This window comes from Aythya ferina (assembly GCF_964211825.1).
Source record: "Aythya ferina genome assembly, chromosome: 7".
NCBI classification, from domain to species: Eukaryota; Metazoa; Chordata; class Aves; order Anseriformes; family Anatidae; genus Aythya; species Aythya ferina.
Genome location: NC_140302.1, coordinates 31,610,506 through 31,634,610, shown reverse-complemented (window position 1 = coordinate 31,634,610; position 24,105 = coordinate 31,610,506). Strand labels below are relative to the sequence as shown.

Sequence of the window (24,105 nt, the reverse complement as noted above, 5' to 3'; positions counted from 1 at the left end):
TCAGCTGCCTTTACTGATGCTCTGCTGATATGTCTGCTCTACAAACCATGCATGAAGGGCACCAGGAAGACCCATCCTGATATTCTGGGAACAAGGGATGTTTGTACAGCAAAGCAAGGCTTCATAGAGGTTTTTCTGCTCCCTCTTCAATTCAAGATAGTGGCCCTTTTGTTCAAATGCAATACAGGTGAACTGATTCCCTAGGGTGAGTCTGTCCCATCCTGGGTTTTACCACAGTCTACAGAGCTGGAAAGAATTTTGTTGGATCCTCTTGTTAAAACATTAGCTGCACTTCACTGAAAAACCTAATGCTTTAAATTCCGCTTTAATGGCCTCCCACCCCCTGCAACTGTTCAGGGAAATATTCTGGCCAAATAAAGGAACCATTAAAAAAAACATCTCTTTTTATATGACACCCTGTTAGCCCTAATGACAGTTTTCTCTCTGTAAATGCAGTAAAGTATGGAAATATTGCTGTGCTCCATGGTGCAATTTTCTGACTGTGATTTTCGTTGATAAAAGCCTTCAGAGAGTGCATTTCCCTTCCCACTTATCTGCCATCAAAGACAGCAAATACATGAAAAATTCAGCTGTCACTCTAAACAAAATATACAATTATTCTGGGTTGATGTTTTAAGCAGAAATAAAATCCATGGAAAAAACCTGGAGCTATTTTCTAAATGCTGTGATGTTTACTTCTGTCTTTTTGCATTATGCACGTATCACCTGTTTTAGATATTTGAATGCAAAGATGAGATATCACAAGTTAAAACTTAGCACTTGCCAAATTAAATATTTGCTGGGATGAGCCCTAAGTTCTTTACTTGGCTACTATTTTGGACAGGAGAATGAAAAATCTTTTCTAACCTGAGGTAGCTCACCAAATAACCAAAGGTAGTTATTTTAGGAAGCTGAGGAAGAAGGCAGATGTTATTCAAGTGGTTGGATAAGAAAAGGAAATAGTACGTGTGAGCTCTTCTGGAATAACCAGATAGATGAACAAAAGTGGAAACATTCCTGCAATGTGCTAATTTGTTTGGACAAATCTAAGCAGATGAAACAGGATGGAAATTTAATATTTCAATTCATCTTTCAAAACTTGAAATAATAAATTGGGGTTTTTCATGCTCCAAGTTTGTTGGAATTACTTCCAAAATCCAGAACTGTGTGGTTTGGTTCCACTTTTTTTTTTTTTTTTTTTTTTCATCATGCAATTGACTTTAGAAATCAAGAAAATTGTAACCTTAACATAATTGTATTTAGAAATAGAAATGGAAAAAAGATTTTTTTTTTTTTTTTCCCTTTCCAAGGGTGAATCTTAAAATTCTCTCTTCTCACTCCCCCACCTCAAAAAAAACAAAACAAAACAAAACAACAACAACAAAAAAACAGGTCAAAAGCATATGTTCTTAACTTAGCAAAACAAAAAAACCTTTAGGAAAATAAACAAACAAAAAACTTTTTTCTTTTGGCTCAGACTGAAAGACCTTTGTTTTGTAAATTGCTTAGTCTTTCCCTCCCCACAACTTAAACTACTATTTTATTTTTTTTTTTATCTTCTCAACCTGATATGTAAATCCATATCTCAGTTTAAGATTTCAGAAATATATTAGCACTTCTAAACTAGAGTCATTGAGTTTGGAAGGGAAATCTTTAGTTGCACTCTCCCCTGCTTGAAGCAGAAATGCTGAAATACTTACTTTGAAAATATAACAAAAAATATATTTTGATACTTTCAGTGCAACGGAATCATAGAATAGGTTGGAAGGGACCTTGAGATCATCTCATCCACCCCCCCTGCTCTAGCAGTCTCAGTTGGAGCAGGTTGCCCAGGACCGTGTCTAGTCTCCATAGATGGAGATGACCTCACATTTTTACTGAAAATATTAGCTAGCTTCAATGTTAATTTACTAATGATTTCTGTTTTCTCCTATATTCCATCTCTGCAAATGCCTTCAAAATAGAAAATCTCTTAGCTCACCATGTTACTCATTTCTCAGAAATTTCCCATTTGCACAAGCTTGGTTTTTGTTATTGTTTATGACGTATGTAACATTCTCCTGAGAGCACTACAGCCTCTTCTGCTTTCGTACAAAGAACGCTAATTCACTCTCTTTGTGAACATTTTTGTTTTATAATTAAACTTGGCTGCCGTTCAGAGGCTTTGCACTGAAGATTCATATGTGCTGTTGAGGTCATGTCATCATTTAAAGATCGTGCAACGAAAGAAAGAGGAAGTCATGGCATTCAGTTAAATTATTCTAATTCAGTTTGAAAAAATGAGTATTTACCATTCCATTGCATGTAAAGGTATGGTTATTTAATAATGGCAGAAAAAGTTTTACCACATGCCAGTGGTAGAACTACTGACCTGAACTAATCTTGGTCTCAAAATGGCAACGGTGGGCCCTCACTGTTGAAGGAATCATGGGCGTCCATTTCTCTCAAGGTCATATCTAAGATGTAGTGCTTGATCAGTGTTTCTAGGTTTGGTCACTCATGCCCATTTGCCTTCAACCTCATCCAGTCACTGGAGCTTGTTCCTCAGCGCCCCTTCACCACTTTGACATCCAAACCTTTCTTGCCTCAGTATATACATGGCTGTGGCAGCTTTAGTGTCTTAGTTGTATCCTACATGGTGATAGAACAAGGGAATTTCATAAAGAGTTATGTTTCTCTCTTCCTGGGATACAAGAACAGGAGAAAGAGGGACAACCATGGTGCCTCCAAATCAAGTTCCTTGCAGCCATCTCACCGCAGGTACATGCTCCATCTATGAGACCAGGTGTTCTCAACAGGTTTCTAATGCTGATTTAAGGACTGAACCTTGCTGCGTGCAGCCTGAGTAGGGTGTTTTCATTAATAGTAGCATGGAAATATGCTGAAGTATGTGAAGTTTCAAGTTCAGAAAGTTTCTTGCTAACTTCACTGAGTTTGAGAAATTACCACAATGTAGGCTTCATTAGGAGTTCCTTTTTTTATGCATATGACAGAGAGAAATTGCAGCCAGTGGTGCCTTTGCTGAAAAGACTCCAAAAGATTGCCATTAGTTTCTAATAATAGATCATAATTATTTTTATAGGGTTAAGCTTGTCTCTTTCCTCATCCACCTGCCTTGCAGAGATAACCTCTATGAATACCCTGAAGGACTGTCAGACTCCAATTCAAAAGCTTTTCCTTAGCTAAATTTTCTAAACAATTCATTACCTATAAAAGATTGTTGAGAATGCAGAGATATGGACCTTTTCTCTCCAATTTATATTCTCATATAACTGCACTCAATGCCTAACTATACTCTGGAATAATTTGATTTTTCTTCCATTATTACTATGCAAAGATATTCTGTATATTAGAGCAAAATCCATTCATTCTTCAGAACACATCTCATTTGCCGTTAGCTACACAAACACTTGACTGTACTTAAAGAATTGCTATTCACAGTAGTGTCACATATCTCATTTAAAATATCAATTTTACTTAGTGCGTGTGGCACGGTTTTCAAAAGGTTGAGCCTCAGCAGTGCATATTTCTACTAAAAATGAAGAAATAAACTTACTGCTAAGATGTATGCTTGTGTATGCACACGTGTTGTTGGAAATACTAAACGCTGATGGTTTGTTTTCTTCTCATAAGCTTTGCTTGGAAGTGAAGTTTGTCAGTGAGTCTGTCAGGTCTAGTGGCAGCATCTGCTGCCTGACCTTTATAAAAGTGCGTTAGATGATTTTAATTCTAGAGTTGAGCACCACTGCTGTGTAAATATGAACAGCAGAGCAGCTGACTTGACTAAGTCTCACCAAGAGACTTGCTTTTTACCTCTGCTTCAAATCCTGGCTCTGTAGGCTAAGTCCTCCTATGTATTGCACTTCTTTAAGGAAGGAGTTTTTTTATTTTTCTTTCTGGAGTGACAAAAACAGATTCATGCCCAAGGATTTTATCCAAACTTCTAAAAAAGAATGTTATGAAGAAAATTGTGGAAAATTTTTCATTTCAGACATTTATTTTTGACATGAAGGAAAACGACCTTACTGATAGTATCGGAACCCATTGCATGGTTTCATTTCACAAAGGCGTAAAAAGTGCTCTAGGTAATTGTGTCCCTACAGGCTTTGTGAAAAGAGAAAAATGAATAGAGGGCCGAGACCCTATAAATACTCCCATTAAAAAAAAAAAAAAAAGTGAAAAAAAAGAATCACTAGAAGAGTGGAACTTGGGGAACTGTGATCAACAAACCAAAGACCTCATGCATGAAGTCTCACTCCGCAGTCCATTGCCCATTGCCTAAAAAGATGTAGTTAACAGTTGGAGAAGGCACAAAGAGGGGGGAGAAGAGGACAAGGACAACATTAGCAAAAGCCAGGGTACATTACGTAGTCAATCAGTAATTGCTGCAATTGGAGCTCATCATCTGCTTAGTGCTTAATGTCTCGGCCTTCAGAATGAATTTTATTAATACTAATGTCTTAAGAAAACTGTAGTAGTCATTATCTTTGTTGATTCTCGTGATGTTAAAAAGTGAAGCTGAGCTGTTCTCTTCTTGCTGTTGGTTACTAGTCTGTCTAGGAAGCAAAAACGCAGGATATGTGGGCAACTTGGTTGAAGTCACAAATCCTATACCAAATCCTTCATGTTGCCAAGGGCTGTCACTTAAAAGATGCCCCAGGGCTCTCTGAGAGGGGCCAGTGACAAGGCTATCCCTGGAGCCCCATTGCCTGGTGTCTGAATGGACATGGGCTGAATGTTATGCTGAATTCCAAGCAGTCCAGACACACTGCCCTCTGTAGTGCCTGCTTGCTTCTGTCCCAGTCCTGGCTGTGCTGCAGCTTTTTCACCAGCGTCTTTTGCTAGATGCAGCTCAACAGGGATGTGTTTGGCCTGTTTGAAAGCTGCATGTGATTTGCATTGGGTGTGATGAGCCACAGAATGGCTGAGGCTGGGAGACAGGAGTGATGCTTACTTTCTTCCAGTCCTCAGGAACCTCTCCTGATCACCATGACCTTCCAGAGATAACCAGGAGTGGCTTTGCAGTGAAGTCAGCCAGCTCCCTCAGCACTCATGATTTCATCCCCTGGACTTGTGTATGTCCAGTTTGTTTAAATGTTCTCTAACATGATCACAGGTGCCTTCTCCACCAAAATAGGTCATCCTTGCTTCTGCTTTTGCTCCAGGTCTTGGGCTATGAAGCTGCCATTATCTCTGCTTGTAGGGAAAGTTTGTTACAACCCATCATCTCTCCAGCAGAGCTTCCACAGATGCAGCTGAGAATACCTCACTGATGAAGGATGGTTTGTGCTCATACCCTTTGCTTTATAAAACAGAGTAAGGGTTTCTTGTATGAATTCTGCTATTTTCCTTTTATTTCTCCTCTTTTTCTCTGTTTGCTTCCATCAGTTTCCCCAATTAAGCGTAACAATTTGTACTGTACTGGGCCTTTGCAGCAGGAGCAAAACATTTCCAACACTGCAGAAAGATTTTTTTTTTTAACATTTCCTCTCAAACTGCAAGGCAAAAATGATTCTTGTGCTCTGCAAGTCTGAAAGTAAGGGTAGAGCAGAGACCTTGGAGTGATAATGCTGCAAAGACCTTATTCTTTGTCTTTTTCAAAACATTGATTTCTTGAGAAAGGGAGATCATCAACAAAAGAAAAAGAAAACCTCACATGCTGGGGTGGGCCCATTAGAGGAATGCAGGCTCATTAGTCTTGCTAAATATGATACTGCATGTAAAGTCAAAAAAGCAAAGTGAGGTCTGGGGAACTTGGCAGGAAATCAGCCAAGATCCATTATATTATCTTTCACAAGCCTTGTTAGTGGTGACACTAATTGAAGGCTGGGCCCTCTTTTTTGCTGACTGTCTAACACTGGGCCATTTTAATTTCACCTGATTATGTTGCCCTATTGTGAGAAGTCTGACAAAAACAAGATTTGTGGAAACTCCTACCAATGAGTCCTTGGCTGCCCAAAAGCTCTCTTGGCAGCTAGAAGGTTTCTGTTAATAAGGGGACTTACCCATTTTTCACTTCTAAAGATCCCAAATAAATTGGTCACAGTACTGCTGCGTTTCAGTTAAGGCTGACCAGGTTCCTGTAGCTTATAAATCTCTATATACTAGGTGTGTTAAGCTTGTTTAAATATTAAAAATGCTACAACTCCTACCCTTCCCCATAAGAAAATGACCTGAGCAAGACTGTGCCCACGTGAGGGTTGCCAAAGAGTGGGAGAAGGTGAAGTGCTGTTGTAGGGCTAAGGCCGTAGAAAGGTGGAGTTACTCCAGGAAAACACTTGGATAAGAAGTGTGATTCTTTCCCTGTTTTTATCAACATTATTTATAATTTCCTTGCTCTTTCTTTGCACTTCTTTTGGCAGACAAACTCAGTACTCAGTTGTATAATAAGGAACTGAGTTTTGCCTCCCTTGTATATAAAACTAAAGTGACTCTTCGGAAGTCAGAAAGATCTGATGTTAGTTAGGGGAGAAGTGGTCCCACTAAAGAGCTTTCTAAAGAGAAAAAATTCCCTCTCCAATTGTGAAACAAATTAACTATTAGAAGCAGCCGGCTGGATGCACCTCTCTGGGGCTGATGACCAGGGAGACTTAAAAGCCCATTAAGCTAATGCTTAAATTCATTCTCTGCACGTAGTGGGCACAGAGGAACTGTCCTCGCAAGCTGGGCTGTGGCAAGGTCCTGGGTTTCCAATGGGGAAGGGATTTACATCACTGAGAAAACATTTGGTGATTATGACTACCAACTGTGTTAATCTTCAGCTAGAATTAAAAGTCACTGACAAGTTGCTTTGGGATTTGTGTGGCTGTGCAAGGGAATAGAGCCAGAATGAGAATTTCTGAGCTATGTACTCGTGCCAGTGAGGGATCATCCTTTTCCTCTATTGACTGATGATGCATTGCACAGAAATGGGGCTTTGCTAGAACAGGGCAGGCCTTTTATGAAGCAAAATATGCCCTTTTGTTTCTTGAGGCATGGGGTATGAGTGGTGTGTGTGCTCAGCAGAGAGATGGGGCAGGTTCCTGCTGATTTGTCTGCTGGTGTGGCTGACAGTGTCTTGTGCAGGTGCAAAGGTCCCCACTGTGTTCATGGGGACATGTTTGCAAAGGAATGGCACTTAAGGAGATGCTCCTTTTACCTAAAGGCTGCCACTTGAAGGCTGGGGTCTGCTCTGTGCCAGATGCCTACACCTCCACATCACTGTCCCTGGGTGAGTGCATAGCACCACTGGGACCCCGCTGCTGGACGTCTGTCCCAAACAGAAAAAAGCTGAGGCCTTCTTTCTGCTGCCTGAACAGCTCCTCCATGGCCAAAGATTTCTTGGGGACCACCACCAAGTGCCTTGTCTGGAGACCTGCTGAAGTAGATGCAGCCTACCAGTCCCTTGAGCCATCTAGTGGTGCCTTCCTTGACTACTGGATGGAAACGTCGCCGAAAAATACTAACAGCATCTGGTTAATCCAAAAAGGGCTATGGGTAACTCATGCCAGAAGCAGACCAGCTACAATGAAAATAAGGCAGTTAGTGTTTCAGTAGGTTACCAAAGCAACAAAAAATCTCCCCTGGAAATGGCAGATGAGACACAGAGGTAGATGCCAACATAGGATGTTAGAGGCTAAGGAATTTGGTCTGGAGTTGTCGCTTTGTCGTAGTGTTTGCAGCACTTTATGGTTCCTCATCGAGTCAAGCTGGGATTTTAAAAGGAAAGCTGAACCTCCTAACCTGAAACCTCAAATCCTTTTCTGATGATTTTTGTAACTGAAAAGCGGAAATAGAGTCTTCAGTAATTCAAAAAAGATTTAATGATCAAAGCTGCAATTAAAAGCATGGTGAGTCATCTTGCAATTGTCCGTGTGCTAAAAAGTACAGGCTGTGCAAGAGATCATGTTGTCATGACTGGTTTTGCTCAAAGAGGATATGGGAGCTGCTATTACTTCCAGCTACGGAAGCAATCTATGTTCTGCAGACCTATGTTTACAGAGCAGGAGAAAAGGCAACAGTCCCAGCTGCCCCGTTTGTGTATTTTATTTAGTAGCTCTGTCTGCAACATCTGAATTCGTGATGGTGCTTTATTACTTTCTGCCTTCTTCCAAAGTGTCTGCTCTCAGTAGGAGCCTTGATTTTTTTAATTATTTTTTTTTTTCTGCCAACAAATTACCCACCAATAAAAAAACAAAAACACCACACCATAAGAACTGATCTTTAGAGTAGCATTATTATTATTATTTTTCTTCCTGGAGCATGCACTAACAATGGAATATTTAAGTAAACATTTCACAGTGTATGCACTTTCCCAAATTAAAATTGCAAAAGGCAAGGAAACAAAGATGAACAAAGATGAAAATACCCAACCATGTTATTTTTCAGAAACTCTCACAAGTAAATGGTATTTCCCTTTAAATCCTGTTGTTTTGTTCTACTTGATACAAAAACAAAAACAAAACAAACAAATAAACAACAAAAAAAACATAACTTGGTTTATGTATAGGAGAAAATTACTATAGAGAAAAGTTCCTAAAATGTTCAGGTTGTCATACAGAGAAACAGCTAAAAAGAAGCAAGAGGATTTGTAGCTCTCTACCACAAAAATATTATAAAAGATTTGGATACTCTGCTACAAGTCTTGCTTTCCCACTTCCCCTATTCCCTTTCTAGCAGAAGTGAGATATATTCTTTTTTTTTTTTTTTTCAGATCCTCATTACAGCTGCGATAATCAGGCTCTAACATACTAGAATGAGATTGCCTACTTTACAAAAATCATTGTTGTAGCTTCTCTTTATTTGATTTATTTGTATAACAAGCTTTTTTATCTTGCCATTTATGACATCAAGTGCCTTGAGTCATTGACTGATAGCTTTAAATCAATGCCAGCTTTTATAAGGATCCCAAAAGGATCATCTAATGTAAAATATAATGCAATCAAATCAATTGGTCTTTTTTTTTTTTTTTTTTTTTTCTCCCCAGCTTTATCTGAAGAGATCTGCTCTCTGTGCTGAAAGACAAGTCAGATTATCTGATCTAGCAAGTCTTGCAAACAAACAAATTCAGATATCTTATCATGAATCAAATCTGTTGTGGTCACTTAGTTCATTCAAGTCACATAATGTACCTACAGAAAATGTTCTTAAATTCTTGCATGATTTTATAAATGTAGTCATTGAGCAGATGAGAAGTAATATCACTGTCTCTACATTTGCAGTGTATTAGGATGGCCTTTATCTAATTCAGCCAAAGAGGTTTAACAGGAAAATAGAAGAAAACCATGGAACTTACACCGAAGGATTTAATGGGCTTTTTTTTTTTTTTAAAAAAAAAAAAAAAAAAAAAAAAAAAAAGTGGTCCAGGCTAGGACACAGTTGGGATCTTTTAAAATGAGAGGGGCAAGTTGCTCATTTGCAAAACTCAGCAGTCAGGTGATGGTGTCAGCATAGCTCAATAGCTCATACCTCATCTTGCAAAGAAGGAATGCTTACTAGAAGTGGTGGGAATGTTTCCAGAACTTGTGTGCAGCTGTTCATATGGTTTTGATAAAATCTGCAAAAGCCCTGTTGGTGTGTGAAGTTGCTTGTACCTCTACATAGAATGAAAGAGCTGCAATTGTCCTGCTTGGTCAAAGCAATACCTTTGTCTTGATGGTAAGAGCCAGAGCAAACCCTTGCAAGGGAAAGCGGAGCAATTAAGGAATTCCCATGAGAGGGTTTTCTCTACCCCCACAAGTAGTCAGTGGTTGGCTGATGCTCTGGGCCAGCAATGCTTTTATTTCTTATAGATCATTCATCCTCAGCAGCAACATAGCGGTATTCTTTCTCATTATCCATGCCAATAGGATACAATCTTTTGAAGTGGGATGACATGGAACCTCCATATCTCATAGCAGTGAGCCCCCCCAGCTTCATTATATACCTCATAAAATAATTTGTTTTATTAACTCTAAACTTTTCTCTTTTTGACCTTTCAAATTTCACTGTGTAGCCCCTGCCGTTCTACAAAATGACGGCTATAGCAATTGTCTGATGTTAAAGAAGTTGATGAGAAGATCTGAAAAATCCTCATTTATTTCTGTGTGAATCTCTGCCAAATTCTATGTTGTTGGTCCCTTCTCTGAATGTAGCCACCTCAGATGTTCCAAAATCTCTTCATAAATTTCCTTTGATAGCTGCATCTCAGCCACTCATCCATGCAAGCGGGGATGCCTGTGCTACCCGATACAATTGTTGGTGGAGAACTTTAATGTCGATGAGAATTCAATACTTGACAATGAGGAGCAGGACCTTTCAAGACTCAGGTGCTGAAAGGAGTGAAAAAAATTTGGCTCCATTGTATTTGCTTTTTATGTGTGTTCAAAAGAGGAAAAATACTTGCATTTTAATATCAAATCCAACAATCTAAGTTGAAAGGGAAGTAATTATACATGAAAGGAATGTAGCCTTTTGTAATAAGTTTTTTAAAGTATCAGTTTCATTCTATCATAATATTTTTATGATTGAATTTACCTTTTAATATTTTAATAACTTTAGTATGAGGTAAGGAAGTCCTTTGTAGCTTATCTCACAAGCCTGTCTAGGACATTGCACTTAATGAGGTTTATAATTCAATATAACCACATCTGCATCTTTAATAATGCCTAACATTTAATCTTCATTGCACCACTTGAATCAAAAGATCTAAAATTAAACCTGCTGCAGCTTAATCTCATAATAAACATGCATGACATTTTGTGCAAAACTTGTGCCTTATCAGTGTGGTGCACTCTTACAATTGTATCAGATGTAGCAAAACGTAGTTTAATCAGCCAAAGGTAGTTGGTGACATTTAACTCCCATTGATACATCTGCTTTCAGGAAACACCAAGATCCTCCCCTTGAAAAAAAAAAGTGTTTGTGATAGTGTTAGCAAGCATGGGTCTAAATCCCATTAGTTAGAGCAACATTTACACAGACCCTTACTGGTAATGATCAGTCTTCAAACAGGTGAAGAACCTGATCTAAACCTCTAAAATGAGGTGAAGAACCATGAACCTGACCTCTAAAAGCACCTGAACATTATTCGACTCGTCAATACTGCAGTGCAAGTGCAATAACAGTTTTGATGTTGGTAGAAAACCAGACTTGATGTGTGTCCTGCTTTCCTCATGCCCTCGTGGGTGGTTATAAGCTTTCTGAGACCACCCCACCACACTCTCAAGAGGGAAGGTAAATCAGTTTGGATCATAAAGGCAGTCATGGATGGCTACAGCCATGATGTTTGGTGGTTTTGGATGGTCTACAATAGCTCTATGCACCTCCACTGAAGGATGAGGGGGCTATGGATGAGACATAGCCTTCATCTATGTGCCCTGAAGGAACATTGCATGAGAAAGTCCTTCTGAATCGATGGGACTTTGCACCAGCAGACAGAATAAGGGGGCTGCTCCTGCAGAGCTCTTAATAGGCTCAGGGTTTTGCTTGGGACCTATGGATTGGTAGTACTTCTTTTCAAAGGTGTGAATATTATGTTGTAATCAGGTGTGAGGTTTTTGTGGGTTACAGCAGTTCTGTCACTGTGACACCAAAATTTCCCTCTGATGAAAATGAGGTTAAAAAACAAACAAACAAACAAAAACACAACAAGAAAGAAGATGTAACTTGCAGAGATGACATTTTTGGAGAACAGGCAGTTTTAGAATCGTCTTTAACATGTTCAGGTGAAATGATGAATTTGCGAAAGCTGAGCTCAATTGTTTAATAAGAAGCTAAATCAGACCACTTACCCTCAGGCCAGCTATGCTCAAAATCATTGTTTCAATTCCTTACAGGTGCAAAAATTAGCAACAAAATCTGTGAAAAATAGAACCCTATATTAGACCTTAATTCAAGATGTATGTAATTCTCCCTGCATTTAAAGGACTCTGGCTGCGGTGCTTACTTGCAGAGTAGTCAAGCTCTGTTTTCTTTTATATGCATTTTGGAGCAAACATGGTAAACAACAGTGCATCTCCTCCATGTGAGATGCCTTTGTGATATTCACAGGAAGCCCCAGTTGCAAATAAGAGACAGTTCTTCCCTGGGATTGAATCAGAATAATTTGACATCAGCTGGGTCAGGATAAGGTGCTTTGATCGGAGGAGATGAAAGACTGGTGAAAACTCTGCTGGGCCATAGAGTCCCCTGCTGAAGCTGAAACTTCGCGTTTCAACTGGGTTTCATCTGAGTTTAATTAAATAAGGGAAGATCAAAGCCTACAAATCTCCCTGATCTATATCAACACGGCAAATTAAAGGTAAAATTTCTCTGTATCTTTCTGTTCCTTTGAAGTCAGTAGCGAACTTTGTGTCATGCACTAGGACACAACGAATGCAGTTTGGGTAGGGGCAGGTTTACAGTATTTTGACGTCATGTTTATGTAAGGGAGGGAAGGAAGCTGCTTCTTGAAATGATGCCTTCACAGCTGTGGGTCCCTGCTCCTTCCCCAGATTGATTTTATCTCTGGGATTTGCTTTGTCTTATAACGATGCTAGAAGCACAATTACATCTAATAAATCAGGATAACTACTGTCTTTGTTTTCCTTCAGCTGTCAATCACAAACTATTCCATTCTTGAACAACCACTTTCCCTCCTGCCTTCCTTGCATACTAGTGAGGTGAGTTGGAGACTCGGTTGATAAAAACATCCTGACCTAAACCAGCTGGAAATAGACAGTATAATAATGCAAGTCCACTGTCAGCACTCATCTATTTTTATTTGATTGGTATCTGATTGTGATTGAAAGGCTCACTCCCCTAGTTAGTTACCTTGAGGCCAACCTTGAAAACGTGTCACATTTGGCTACTTGATAGCATCTCAAGCGTAACGCTAGATCCAGAGTGCACACAGCGCGAAAAATAGAAAGCTGGAGAAATCTTGCTACAGTGCACAGCAAAGGAAAAGCAACATGGAAAGAATCTGACAGACATGCAAAGAGATGGAAGTGCTGCAAGGCAGAGAGAGGAGCCAGTGCACATGCATTAGCAGCTCTGGGCAGGACAAAACAGCAACTTCCCCAGGGTCCAGACTGGTCCCACGTCAAACTGTTGTTGCAAGCTACAATATCCCTTGTCTGCAGTGAGGGTCTATGTGAGGATGGCTCTGCCTGTGTATGGCTCAGGAGGGTGGAAATCAGAGCAGTTCCCAGAATTAACGGAGTTTTATTTGCTGGGGCTGGGATTAAGGTTGTGGAGGGGATGGAGAGTGTGTTTGTTTGTGATGCAGCTGTGCCAGAGCTGCACAGGATGCTTACATAATATACACAACTAGGGGAAATAAAAGTTGTGATCATATTGAATAAAAAACAGGGAGAAGTGACAGTAATGGGGGAGAGCATTGGTTATTTAGTTTTCAGTTTCTGTTGTCTAACTGACAGCCATAAATAATAGCTGTGAGGCCAAAAGATACAGATCTTCAAATCATACCTCCCTGAAAAGAAGGGAGGGGTGCTCTCAGAGGTTGGGTAACTAAGGCTAATAGCAACAAACCATGGTGATGTGCTCCAGAATAGAGAATTAGGGAAGTCAATATACCTGCTGAATAGTGATGCTGCAGCACAGAGACCAGGAATAGTAACGGAAGAGTGAGTAAACAGCCCTCTCCTTTCATCTGCACTGGAAATGCAAATGGGAACTAGATTGTATTGCCGTGGGAGTAAGAGACGTCGTCGGTATTACATAAAACAAGGATTGACTTTGGGTCAATGTGCTACATTTGATACTGGTTTGCATTTGAGCTGCTCTCAGAATAGTACGATAAAAAACAAACAGCGTGCTGTGACATTTGGTGTCACAAGGAAGTATATCAAAGAGGCCAAACACAGTTCTCACTGGCAATAAATAACTTTGTAAAACAGAAGTTACAATTGATATATAGAATTGGTTGCTTTTTCAAAACATTTTTGACATTGCTGCCATATCAGCTTCTCCACAGGGTGTATCATAAAATAGGTTGGCCTTTGGTGCACAGGTAACAAACCATCGTGCTGGCTAGCGAAGGCTTGGGAGGGAAGGGTTTTCCCTGGAGTGAAAAACCTATAGAAAAACATAGTGAACATTAATGAATACATTCTGTATGGGTAGCTTTTTTCCCTGTGTTTTCTTCAGGTTTTCTGTTTGGGAAGTGAAGCTCCTTTCGCTCCCATTAAAGCCCCCCTTGGGTCAGCTGTGAGACCCCTGCGCTGTGCACGGCAGGGCAGAGCTTCTTGTCTGGCCATGCCCAGGGGGTGAATTCTGCCCCAAGGCACCAATTTTTACCATCTTATGTGCTGGTATCATTGCACAGCTGCTGAGAGGGCAGGAGATCCTTACTAAACATGCATCCAAGGGTAGTTTCAGAGGGTAAGCTCCTGGGTCCTGTGCTGGAGCAGCTAACGCCTCAAACACGACCTCCGTTCCTCAGTGTTGTGAGCAGCCAGGGAAGAGATGGGAAAGCTGAGCCCATGGGGAAGCTCAGATATCTTTGCTATTGCTGTAAAAGGTTGGTGTACAGTACAAAGGCATTCGCAGTAAGAGTAGTGGGGTTGTCAGAAGTGCATAACGCTTGCATAGGCTGAGTGGCAGAACAAAGCTGCTGCAGATCTCTCTGAAAACCCCACCTCGTTTTCAGGTGAGTATGATTATGAAGTGCATTACTTTCTTGGACTATTTATTTATGTTCTGGGGCAAGCAGTATCTATAACCCAGAGCAGTTCCCCATTGGCTAGCACGTGCCCATAACAAACATCCCAGGCTGCTGCTCTCCCACCCCACAAAGCACGGGCTGCTCATTTTTAGCTGTTTGTCATTTTTAGCTAATAGGTGCAGAAAAAGGAACAATGAACTAAGGGTTCCAAATGGCTGTCAGTAAATTTATTTTGCAGTTAACAGCCTTTGTAATGCACAGACTAACTTTATCTCATTTCACTGTGGGTGTGCTGGGATAATTGCTCGAGTACTTTGTTAAAAAGAAAAGCTCTCCACATTTCCATTAACTCGCTGCATGGTGTCTGTTTCACTTGACTGCACTAGGTACCATTTACAGTTCAATTTCACAGTCATGATGGACTGAAACACATAAACCTGCTTTCTCTCCACTCCACTAATCACATGCATTAATAAACAGGGAGATTCATAAGGTCTGTTACTCTTATTTTTTCTTTGTAGGTCTATTTTTATGAATTAAATCGTGTTTTTTTCCTGCAAAATCCAAACTGCCAGAGGAATAAATACAGCCCTGTCTTATTCAGTAGGGTGTAATAAGCTACTATTTTAGGGAAGCAAGCCAGGCATACAGAAGTTGTTGCAAATTAAAAAGAAAAAAAATCCAGCAACAAAGAATGGCATTGTGTGATGTCAATCTACAGTATGCATGTGTTTATATAATCACATTGGAATTTACTTTGAACTTTAGCCTGGAAAATTTACTTACTGGGGGAAGGGAAAAGGATTTGAGTATCTAAGCACCAAAATAGCCAAGACAAAGTAGTAAAACTGCGTGGTTGGTTGTAGAGCTGAACCACGTGAAAATGCAAAGAATCCCTTTTGTAACGGGTAGAGACAAATAAGCCACTTGGTCATTACAGTATGAGATAAGTATACAAGCCACAGGAAATGCTGTGTTACTCACATTCCTCTCTTGTTTTTCCAAGGGTGGTTAATTTTTGCCTTTTTAAGGAATTTTTTTGGACATGACTTGTTCTTGCCCTGGTTTAATCATATCAGTTCTCTACAGAAAAAGAAGAACCGTTTTAAGTACTGTTACATGAGATAAAATGTGGGTAAGAGATCAGAACACCAATGACTGTCTTTTTCCTGTGGCTTCCTGGGTGCAGGAAGAAGAAAAAGAAACTCAAGTCTGACCCATCACACAGGTTGAGGGTTCAGTTGTCTAGTCCCAATTTCAGTTCTGTTTCCCACAAAACTCATACCCTCTGTAGGGATTGCTGTGTCTGGCCCCTTGTAAACATGGAAGGAGCAGCATTTCTTTGTTAAAGACATATGATAGAAGCATTCTGAACCTTCAGTGGCATTTTATAACATGCTTGATACCCAGCAACTTCTTTCAGGTTGATTTGTCTGGAATAACAAAAGATCTCAATGCTCTGGTCACTGAACTATTTAGAAAATCATGTTGCTTCAGCTGATGACCTGGAAGCAGAGCCCTTTTCAAAACCTCACCCAGAAATATTTGATGAAATGGAATGCGTAGTTGTGGATCGTGCCCTTAATTTTATCTTTATTTGGGCTTGTTACATGACAGCAGTATGGCCGCATCTTTGATCGTACATGGCCCATTTTGCAGTTTCCTGCTCAAGGAACGCCCTTCTGTGAACAACGCATTCTGTCTGCAAAGGGTATCAGTAATGGGCTGCTGGGTTTTTCATCTCCTGCTCATAAATTCCTAGGACTTAATCACTAGTGTCAGAACAGCTTTGCAGTCTCTCTCTCCCCTTTAAATGTTGCCTTCTCAGGGTATTTTTTTAACAGCAGACAATGGTTGGGATTGTATCTTCTGCTTAGACAAACATGACAAAACGTGTTTTTTCTCTCAGTAAATGCCACCTGTCCTAAAAGGCAATTGGGTGGCTTCTGTGATAAACCACCTGCAGTGTACAAAGGCGATGTGATTCATCTTCAGGCTTAGCTATTGCGATAATAAAGCTTTTCCCAATCAGTAGCTAAGGTAGTTTAATTACAGTATTTGAGCTGGAAAACATAAGCATGTAGAAACTTCCTCTGTAAGTGACTCACATAATGTTTGGAAATTCACCATAGCAGCGAGCTTTTGCTTTGAAGTTCACTCTTTCTCCCTCTCCCTCCATGTTTTATCTCTATATTTTTATTTTATTTTATTTTTATCAAGAGCTGTTAGAAAGAAGGTTGCTGTGTTAAGGGTGTTGGTCTCCTTTCTCAGGTGACAAGTGACAGGACACGAGGAAATGGCCTCAGATTGTGCCAGGGGAGGTTTAGATTGGACATTAGGAAGAATTTCACTAGGGGACGTGGTTTAGTGCTGGGACTTGGGAGGTCAGTTTGATGGGTTGGACTTGATCCAGCCTAGACAATGTGGGGATGCAGTGCAGCCCTTTGCTTCTTTGTGAGGTGAGGATGACAAAGATATAGCAGGATGACGTTAGGTCCCTCTTTCCATATCATGCAGCCTGCAAATACAGGGTGGGATGTAGGGGTTGAGGAAACTGTGCTGGTCTAGTCTGCTGATTGTTTCCCTAGGAAGCAGATCTGACCCTTTTAAATACTTTCTGTGAAGACTGCAAAGACACGTGGAGAATAGGAAGCTGGTCTTAAAAACCCCAAACAACAACAGCAAAAAAAAAAAACTTGGATCCATGCTTCTAGCTGTTGTAGAGATCTACCCTGAGAGCCTCAGCCTTCTGCTGTCAAGGGAATTTACTGAAATTCTCCTGACCCACTGCATATGGTGATCAATTACAAGATGGGAAATGATGAAAAGACTTGTAAACGCACAGTGGCTGTCTTTTTCTGGGCAATAGTCTGAATCCATGAATGATTAATGTGTTCAGTTCTTGCAGAACAGCAGATCCTCTGTACTGCTCTTTGGAGCCTGGGGTTTGCAAAGACCTGCAGGAGTGAGCTGAGCCTTCCTGGCCCCAGGGTGCTTTGGCTCGGATCCACATCTCCGTGACACTGCATTTTATTTTGTACACTGGAAAGCTTAGGCTAAATGCTGCTTGGCTAGTTTGTGTACCTCTGTGATCCACAGAGTTGCACGTGAAGTGTGCCAGTTAACAGCAACAAGGGAAGTGAAATAAGACATCTGTGTCATTAGACCTTTCCATGTAATTCATTAGCTGAAGTCATTTCTGCAGCTGCTGACTTTTCTTCTCTTGCTTGCTGAGTTCCTTTAACTGTGAATTTTATTAAAAAAAAAAAAATAACCATAACCTTATAAATCTTATAATATTTTTGATTTATCTGCAGTCAATAGCAACAGGTATGATTTCTTTCCAGAATCTTTTCAATACCCATTCTCTGCCTGGAATCCTCAAAGTCTGCAGGGTTTTGGAATACCTGGACCTGCAGCCTTATTTCTGTAGTCTTCCAAAAATTCCTGGGTCAAGTTTTATGTTCTTTTTATCCACTTTTTCAGTTACTCTCTGTAGAGTCCCTGTGGTTCAGGGTGAGGTCAATTTTACTGATGTATCAACAGACTTTTCATACAGCTCAGCATTTTCAGTTTCTTCTGTCCAAGCTATGGCCTATGGCCATCATTAGGCTAGAATGTAGTAGCATCAGCTACGAGGAGAAATAAATTTGGGCAGAACATGTATCCTTGTGTGACCTCAGTGGTCATCCTGAACCATTCCATCACCACCTTGTCTGCTGTTGCCACATGCAGTGACTTGCTGTAGATGTTTTCTGTCAGCTTGATCAGTCTCTGGGGATGTCACCTGTCTTCAGAATTCACCCTAACGCTTTGGGGGATGCTGTCAGAGTCTGCTCAGATTTTGTGAAATTATTACTAAAGGTTCAGCTGAGTCCTCACAGACTTTTCTAGGTTCTGTCTTGAAACAATATGTTGGTATGTTTCCCTGGGGTGCTGCCCTAAACACAGACCATTCATCTGGAGATATTTCTTCAATCTTTTCTCCAGTGCTCTTCTTTCCATTGTTTACTCTGCTTTTATTTACATTTATCGATGAATGAGTTTGTACAGCACCTTAGCTTTGGATTCCCTTCCTGCTTGTAGCACGTTTCCAATGCCATTTTTTCTCCCTGTTTCTCTTTCAGACCTTCTTTCCAGACCTGGACACTTCTGTTTCCTCTCCAGACAAAGCAGTCAAATAAAGCAATGAACAAACAAAACACTCCCACCCTCAAAAAAAAAAAGGAAAACAAAAAAACCAAAACCCTTTGTACCTGTTCTCTTGTATTTGCCCCAGGAAACTTCCTCCTCACCTTGGGCTGCTCCTCACACACAGCCTTTTCACCTCAGCTTCTGTGCCCTTCATATGGCACATTGCTGGGAAGTCCTCCAAACACTAGTCTGGCCTAAAGATTGCTCAAAAGCTGTGTGAGAATAAATAATTATGATTAAAAAATGTTAGAGCTGATACCAGAAAGGATTAGTAATGGACACAAAGTAAAATTTTACTGTGCCCTTCTGCTGAGAGTGCCTCTGAAAGTATCCTGTTGGCTCTCAAACTACTTTTTTTGTTTAATGTGGCTGCCTGGGTTTTGCTGGCTTCTGCCTTTATGCTGATAAAGATGACTTTTGACAGGAAACAATAGGGTCTGTGTGTAACAGCCTGTGTTTCTGGTCTAGATTCCTTGCCAAAATAGCTACACTTAGCACTTGCACAGTTCTTTTCATCTTCAAAGCCTTTCACAGATCCGATGTAAACAGCTGGAGTTCCACTGATTTTGGTGGCAAAGAGCTTAGCAGCCTTCAGAAAAGGATTATGTGTTTGCATGGAAAATGGGAATATCATCTGCCACTCTGCTAGCCAGAATTATTTAAAGACACCAGGCTTCAAGCAAGAAAACAATTAGCTGCATGGGGCTAAGAAAGTTTCCTTGTGGTCAACGTGCGTGTTCCTGGCTATGACTTAATGGGATGAATCGTTGGGCAGTTGAGGATTGACTATTGAATCAGCTCTCAAGTGTTTTACAAGAAATGCAAATTGCTGAGACAAGCAGTCCTTTGGATGTAATTGATTTTGATGTTTGCCCAAGTCATGTATCTGCATGTCCTAATATGTATATCCGTTGTGTAGAGATGGTCTTGGCATTTTTATTTTTATTTTATTAATGTATTAATAGCTTTGAGACTCACTCTGCCTTATGGTATTTAACAAAAATATTTTTTATTTCACTAGTATGTTGTATAATACACGTTGCTACAGTTAAGTTTGGAATAGACTTAAGAGGTCAGGAGTGAGTCCCTCCCCCTGCTGCATGGCAAAAACGAGTCTGTCTAGCCTGGGCAGCTGTTTACTTAGTTTTATTATCAATTACTTTTGCATTTACTGATTTAGTGACTGAAACACTGCCTTATAGTCAGACAATACTCTGTTCCACGATGTAAACGAACCCAGTTGTTTCCAGCTTCCCCGTAAATGTTTTTCTGCACTTATGATTCTTGTTGATATCTTCTCTATGAACTGCAATTCCTCCACATTTTTCTTAGTGTGATGCATAAAACTGGTTACAGTATTCCAGCTGAGATCTCACAATTGTAAGAAAGCTTTCTTATTTTATTTATTTATTTTTTAAAGTTACTTGTTTGGGAGAAAAAAAAAACAAACTCATCCAAACCTGATTTCAGTTGTGTGATCCCTGTTATGGCCCTGTTATACACTGTTCTAAGCTTGTGCCAATCTCTTTGGATTTACAGTGTGTGTTTTATTTTTGCACGTGGAAGTTGAGGCACAAGCCAATGAGTTGATTTATGTTCAGTGCTGCGGGGGAAGGATGCAGCAATGCCAGGATTTGAACCCCTGTGTCAGGGTTATGAGCTGGTGCTTCAGCACAAGCCCGTTCCTCTCATCTGGAGAGAAATAACCTCAGGAATGTGAAAGATTGCAAATCAGCTAAACGCTCATCTCCTCTAGTGAGTCACATGCTTTTTGAGTTCAGGGTGGTGGACAATTTCATCCTCCCTCTTTGAAGAAGTAGCTTAGAATAATTCCCTTTTAATTTGTCATCGGTGTAGCCTGCCAGCTCCCTGTCCACGGTGTTTTCTCCAGCAAACCAGCCCCAGCCCAGTGCCACCAGTGCAGGTGATGCTTCCAGGGCAGGGAGCATGGTCATTGCTTCTGCTGCACGTTATCCAGCAGACCTGCTGGGAGGGTAATAAAAATGTCTGTGGCTGCCTCCGTGGACTAGCACTCCTGCTGCTTCTGACAGGAGGTAAGCTGCTGGCATCAAAGGGAGATTTCCTGAGGAGGATCACTGTAAACACAAGCCTGTTGGTGTTGAGCTCGTGAGACATCTTGTTTACAGCCAAGTACTGCACTGCTACCTGAAAAACGCAGAATACAGCAGTCCTCTCCCCTCCTCTGCAGTACAGGTACAAGCTTTCAGCTGTGTGTTTGCTTCAGAAGTAGCATCTGAAGTCCTTCCTTCCTCTTCCATCAATCAGGGATCTCCTTCAATCCATCATTCTCTGTTCTTAAATATTTGGCAGTGGCTTCCTCTGGGCTTAGTTTACTCCTTCAAAGCCTCCTTCATAAAAGCAGATTCCTGTCTCCCAATGTTTTAGTGAGGTTTTGGATTATTATTTTCCACAGTGCCTTCTCTTCCCATCGTTTCTTTATTCACTTTCTGATGCCTGTTCTCTACACAGGTCAATGGGTCTTACCTGAATCCTTAGATACCTTTGTGAACATTGTTTTTCTTCTCTTTCACATAAATGTAGTTTGTTCCTGAACAGCTCCAAACTGCCACAACAGCTGTTTCCTGTCAAGAGTGAAAGATTCATGAAAATATTTTCAAATTACTTTATTCATTGTTCATAGCTTCCGATATTATGCCCCTTCTCTTTTTATCCTAGGCAGCCATCAAGATGAATAAAGGCTGTGAATAACCCCACTTTCTGCCCCTCAACACCTTCTCTCTGGAGTAAAATTCTCCCCTTTCTCTCAGCTTTAATTTTCACATGGTGCATTTGCTGCTGTGCTTCCCTCCAGGACCCTGCCAGGAGAAGTGCTAACTCTATTTTACAGCAGATATTCTGATGGGTGGATTATTTTTTCCAGTATCTTAACACAATACACGGCTCTGCCAACACCGGTGTCACCGCTGTCACCAGGCATGTGTTGGGCAGCATCGCACCAGCTGGACCCTTCCTGCTGTCCCTGCTCAGATGCTCAGGGCTCTGCGGGGTCCCGTGGGGCAGCAGGTCCTCGGGTGGCTCTTGCAGGCTGCATACAACATTGCCAAGACCAGCACATTCATGCCCAACCTCTGTGATTGCCTTTTGTCTCTCCAGCTGTTACAGACATCTCCTCTGGTTGCCAGCGAGCCTGTCCTAGCAACAGGGAAAGTTGCCACTGTGAAAAAGCTGATCAGAGAGATGAGCACAGAAATACGTTAATGATATTTAAACCTGCGGCACTTCCAGCTAAGAACTGCCTGGCTTTGCTGGTTCTGCAAAGACAAAACTTTGTAGCACGGGGAAACCTGGTGTCAACCAGTCCGATAAGCTGCAGTTAATGCTTATCTATAAACTGCAAACCCGATAAAAATAGCAGCCTTTCAGGCTCTGTTAGATATACAAAGAAGTGCTCTGTGGTACATTTAGGATCAGAACTTTTAATATCAGTAATTCTTCCATTAGAGCATAAAGCATTTTATTTTGCATCAGAATAAGTCCAGAAAGACTCTTTAATAGATTTGGTTAAAGTCCTAAATGATACTATAAATATTTAGATTATCATCTGCAATCCCAGATCCAAGCTCATAAGTGAGCCAAGGGAAATACCATTTTTTATCCAGAAGACTAGGATATTGAATGCAGAAATCCAGCTGCATGAAAACTATACAATATGCCAGAAATGTCAGATGCTGTCACATGGGTAATTTTAACTGGATTTTATTTATTTATTTTTAAAAACATGTCTGTTTTGATGCAGGTGTTGCAGCCCAATGCAAGCCCAAAGTGAATGTTTTAATGGCTTCTAGTAGTAACATGTAAATATCATCTCTATTATTATTATTATTATTATCTAATACATTATCTTTCATTCTGTCTGGAGCAGTATTATTTTGTGAATCTGTCACTGATAGTGATGTGCTAGGAGAAAGGGTGAACATAATCATTTAGCTATGAGACGATGAATAAAATAAATGATGTTGTAGATTTATAGTATTTAGGTCCAGAAGGGATTGTTGCATTTAGCCTGACCTCCTTTATATCACATCTTCATACAGCAGGAGCTGTCTCTACTGCACTAATCATTTTTTGAGGCCCATATTGCATACAATTATCAGTCTCCTGGATAAATACCAGCTGTTGGGATCCTTCCAGCTATGCTTTTTCCTGAAGAGGCTTCTGTATAATAGAATGGGACTGATGATGCTCTTTTTGAAACAAAATTGTGCTACAGGAGCCAGGAATGTAGGAGCTTCGGGTCCAGGGACAATGAGGGTTTCTGGCACCACTCTGAAAGTAGTAAGGGTGAGTGGTGAGCAGAAAGGATTCCCCAGTCTGTCAGCAAATTTCTTACATTTTCTAAGGGAAGAATTATGGGGAGAGCAGAGAGAAATGCCTCGGAACAGGAGACTTCTCCCTCCGTCTGCAGCAGCCTCTGGCAGTGTCCAGGGGTAAGGATGCTGTGTGCAAAGAAGCTACATTTGTCCCTCTGACAGTAAAAGGACTGTCAAAAACATTGTTGTTTTTTCTTCTGCACGTTGCCTCAATAATGAGCAGATTGCCCATAACCACGGCAATCAGCAATGACGTGACAGGTTTCTAATGGGCTAATCACAAAGGGAATTTCACTGGTTATAAATGTCCTGCAGTGAAACAGTTTCAGTAGGGCTCCTACCTATTTATGCCAATGACCATCACATCAGTGTGTACACTACAGCGAGCTCGAGTGTGTGAGCAGGGGGAGGATGCAGCACACTGCTTACACGAGGAATTGTATTTCAGTTATATTGGGAAATTGGTTTTACTAGGAGCTCACGCACCTGACTGATCATATAGCTCTGCAAATGCTCATGTCAGAGCCTAGTTGATACCTGCCCGTGTGGATACAATTACACTAGCACATCCGCGCAGACCATTAGGCACTATCGCTCAATACTGGTGATGGCTGCAGTTTCAGGGGTGGGGTGGAAGCAGGATGCCTGCAAAAGGGACCTTTTTACACTGCGAGTAGTCTGGGCTGTGTTAGGGATTAGGCTGCGGCTGCCTCTCATTTCTGAATACTCTGTTTTCCTGGAAAAACGACTATGAAGTGACCTTTCTCCTGTGCTCTTCATATATGCTTTGTGCTTGCAAGGCTGTAACAAGCTTTCTTAAGAAGATTGCCTCAGATTGCCTCTATCTTTCTTCCTTTTGTGAGCTACTCACTGTGTACCAGATGGGAGCCCCAGGTGTGGAGCGTGGCTGCCCCATGTTCTTTCAAGATAGTA

At 40.8% G+C, this 24,105-nt stretch overlaps 1 protein-coding gene and 1 long non-coding RNA gene across 11 annotated transcripts in view; one reads left to right on the top strand and one right to left on the bottom strand.

Annotated features, from left to right (window-relative positions):
* The window catches only part of LOC311439357 (uncharacterized protein), a 95,787-nt gene that overhangs the window by 34,149 nt on the left and 37,533 nt on the right, over positions 1-24,105 (top strand). Inside the window, exons 1-2 of one of the 10 annotated variants that reach the window (XR_014694671.1) lie at positions 11,837-12,259; positions 18,754-20,284. The exons of 7 other annotated variants lie outside the window; for them this stretch is intronic. The gene's annotated coding sequence lies outside the window, so the exon portion shown is untranslated. Of the gene's footprint in view, positions 1-7,298; positions 8,090-11,836; positions 12,260-18,753; positions 20,285-24,105 lie in introns of those variants that run through there. 2 more of the 10 variants (XR_014694670.1, XR_014694672.1) reach the window with 2 other exon arrangements.
* Positions 8,889-18,965, bottom strand: LOC311439358. The gene is made up of 4 exons (XR_014694673.1): positions 18,922-18,965; positions 11,751-11,817; positions 10,758-10,861; positions 8,889-10,289 (listed from the first exon to the last, which is right to left on the bottom strand). It is a non-coding gene; the product is annotated as an uncharacterized lncRNA (long non-coding RNA).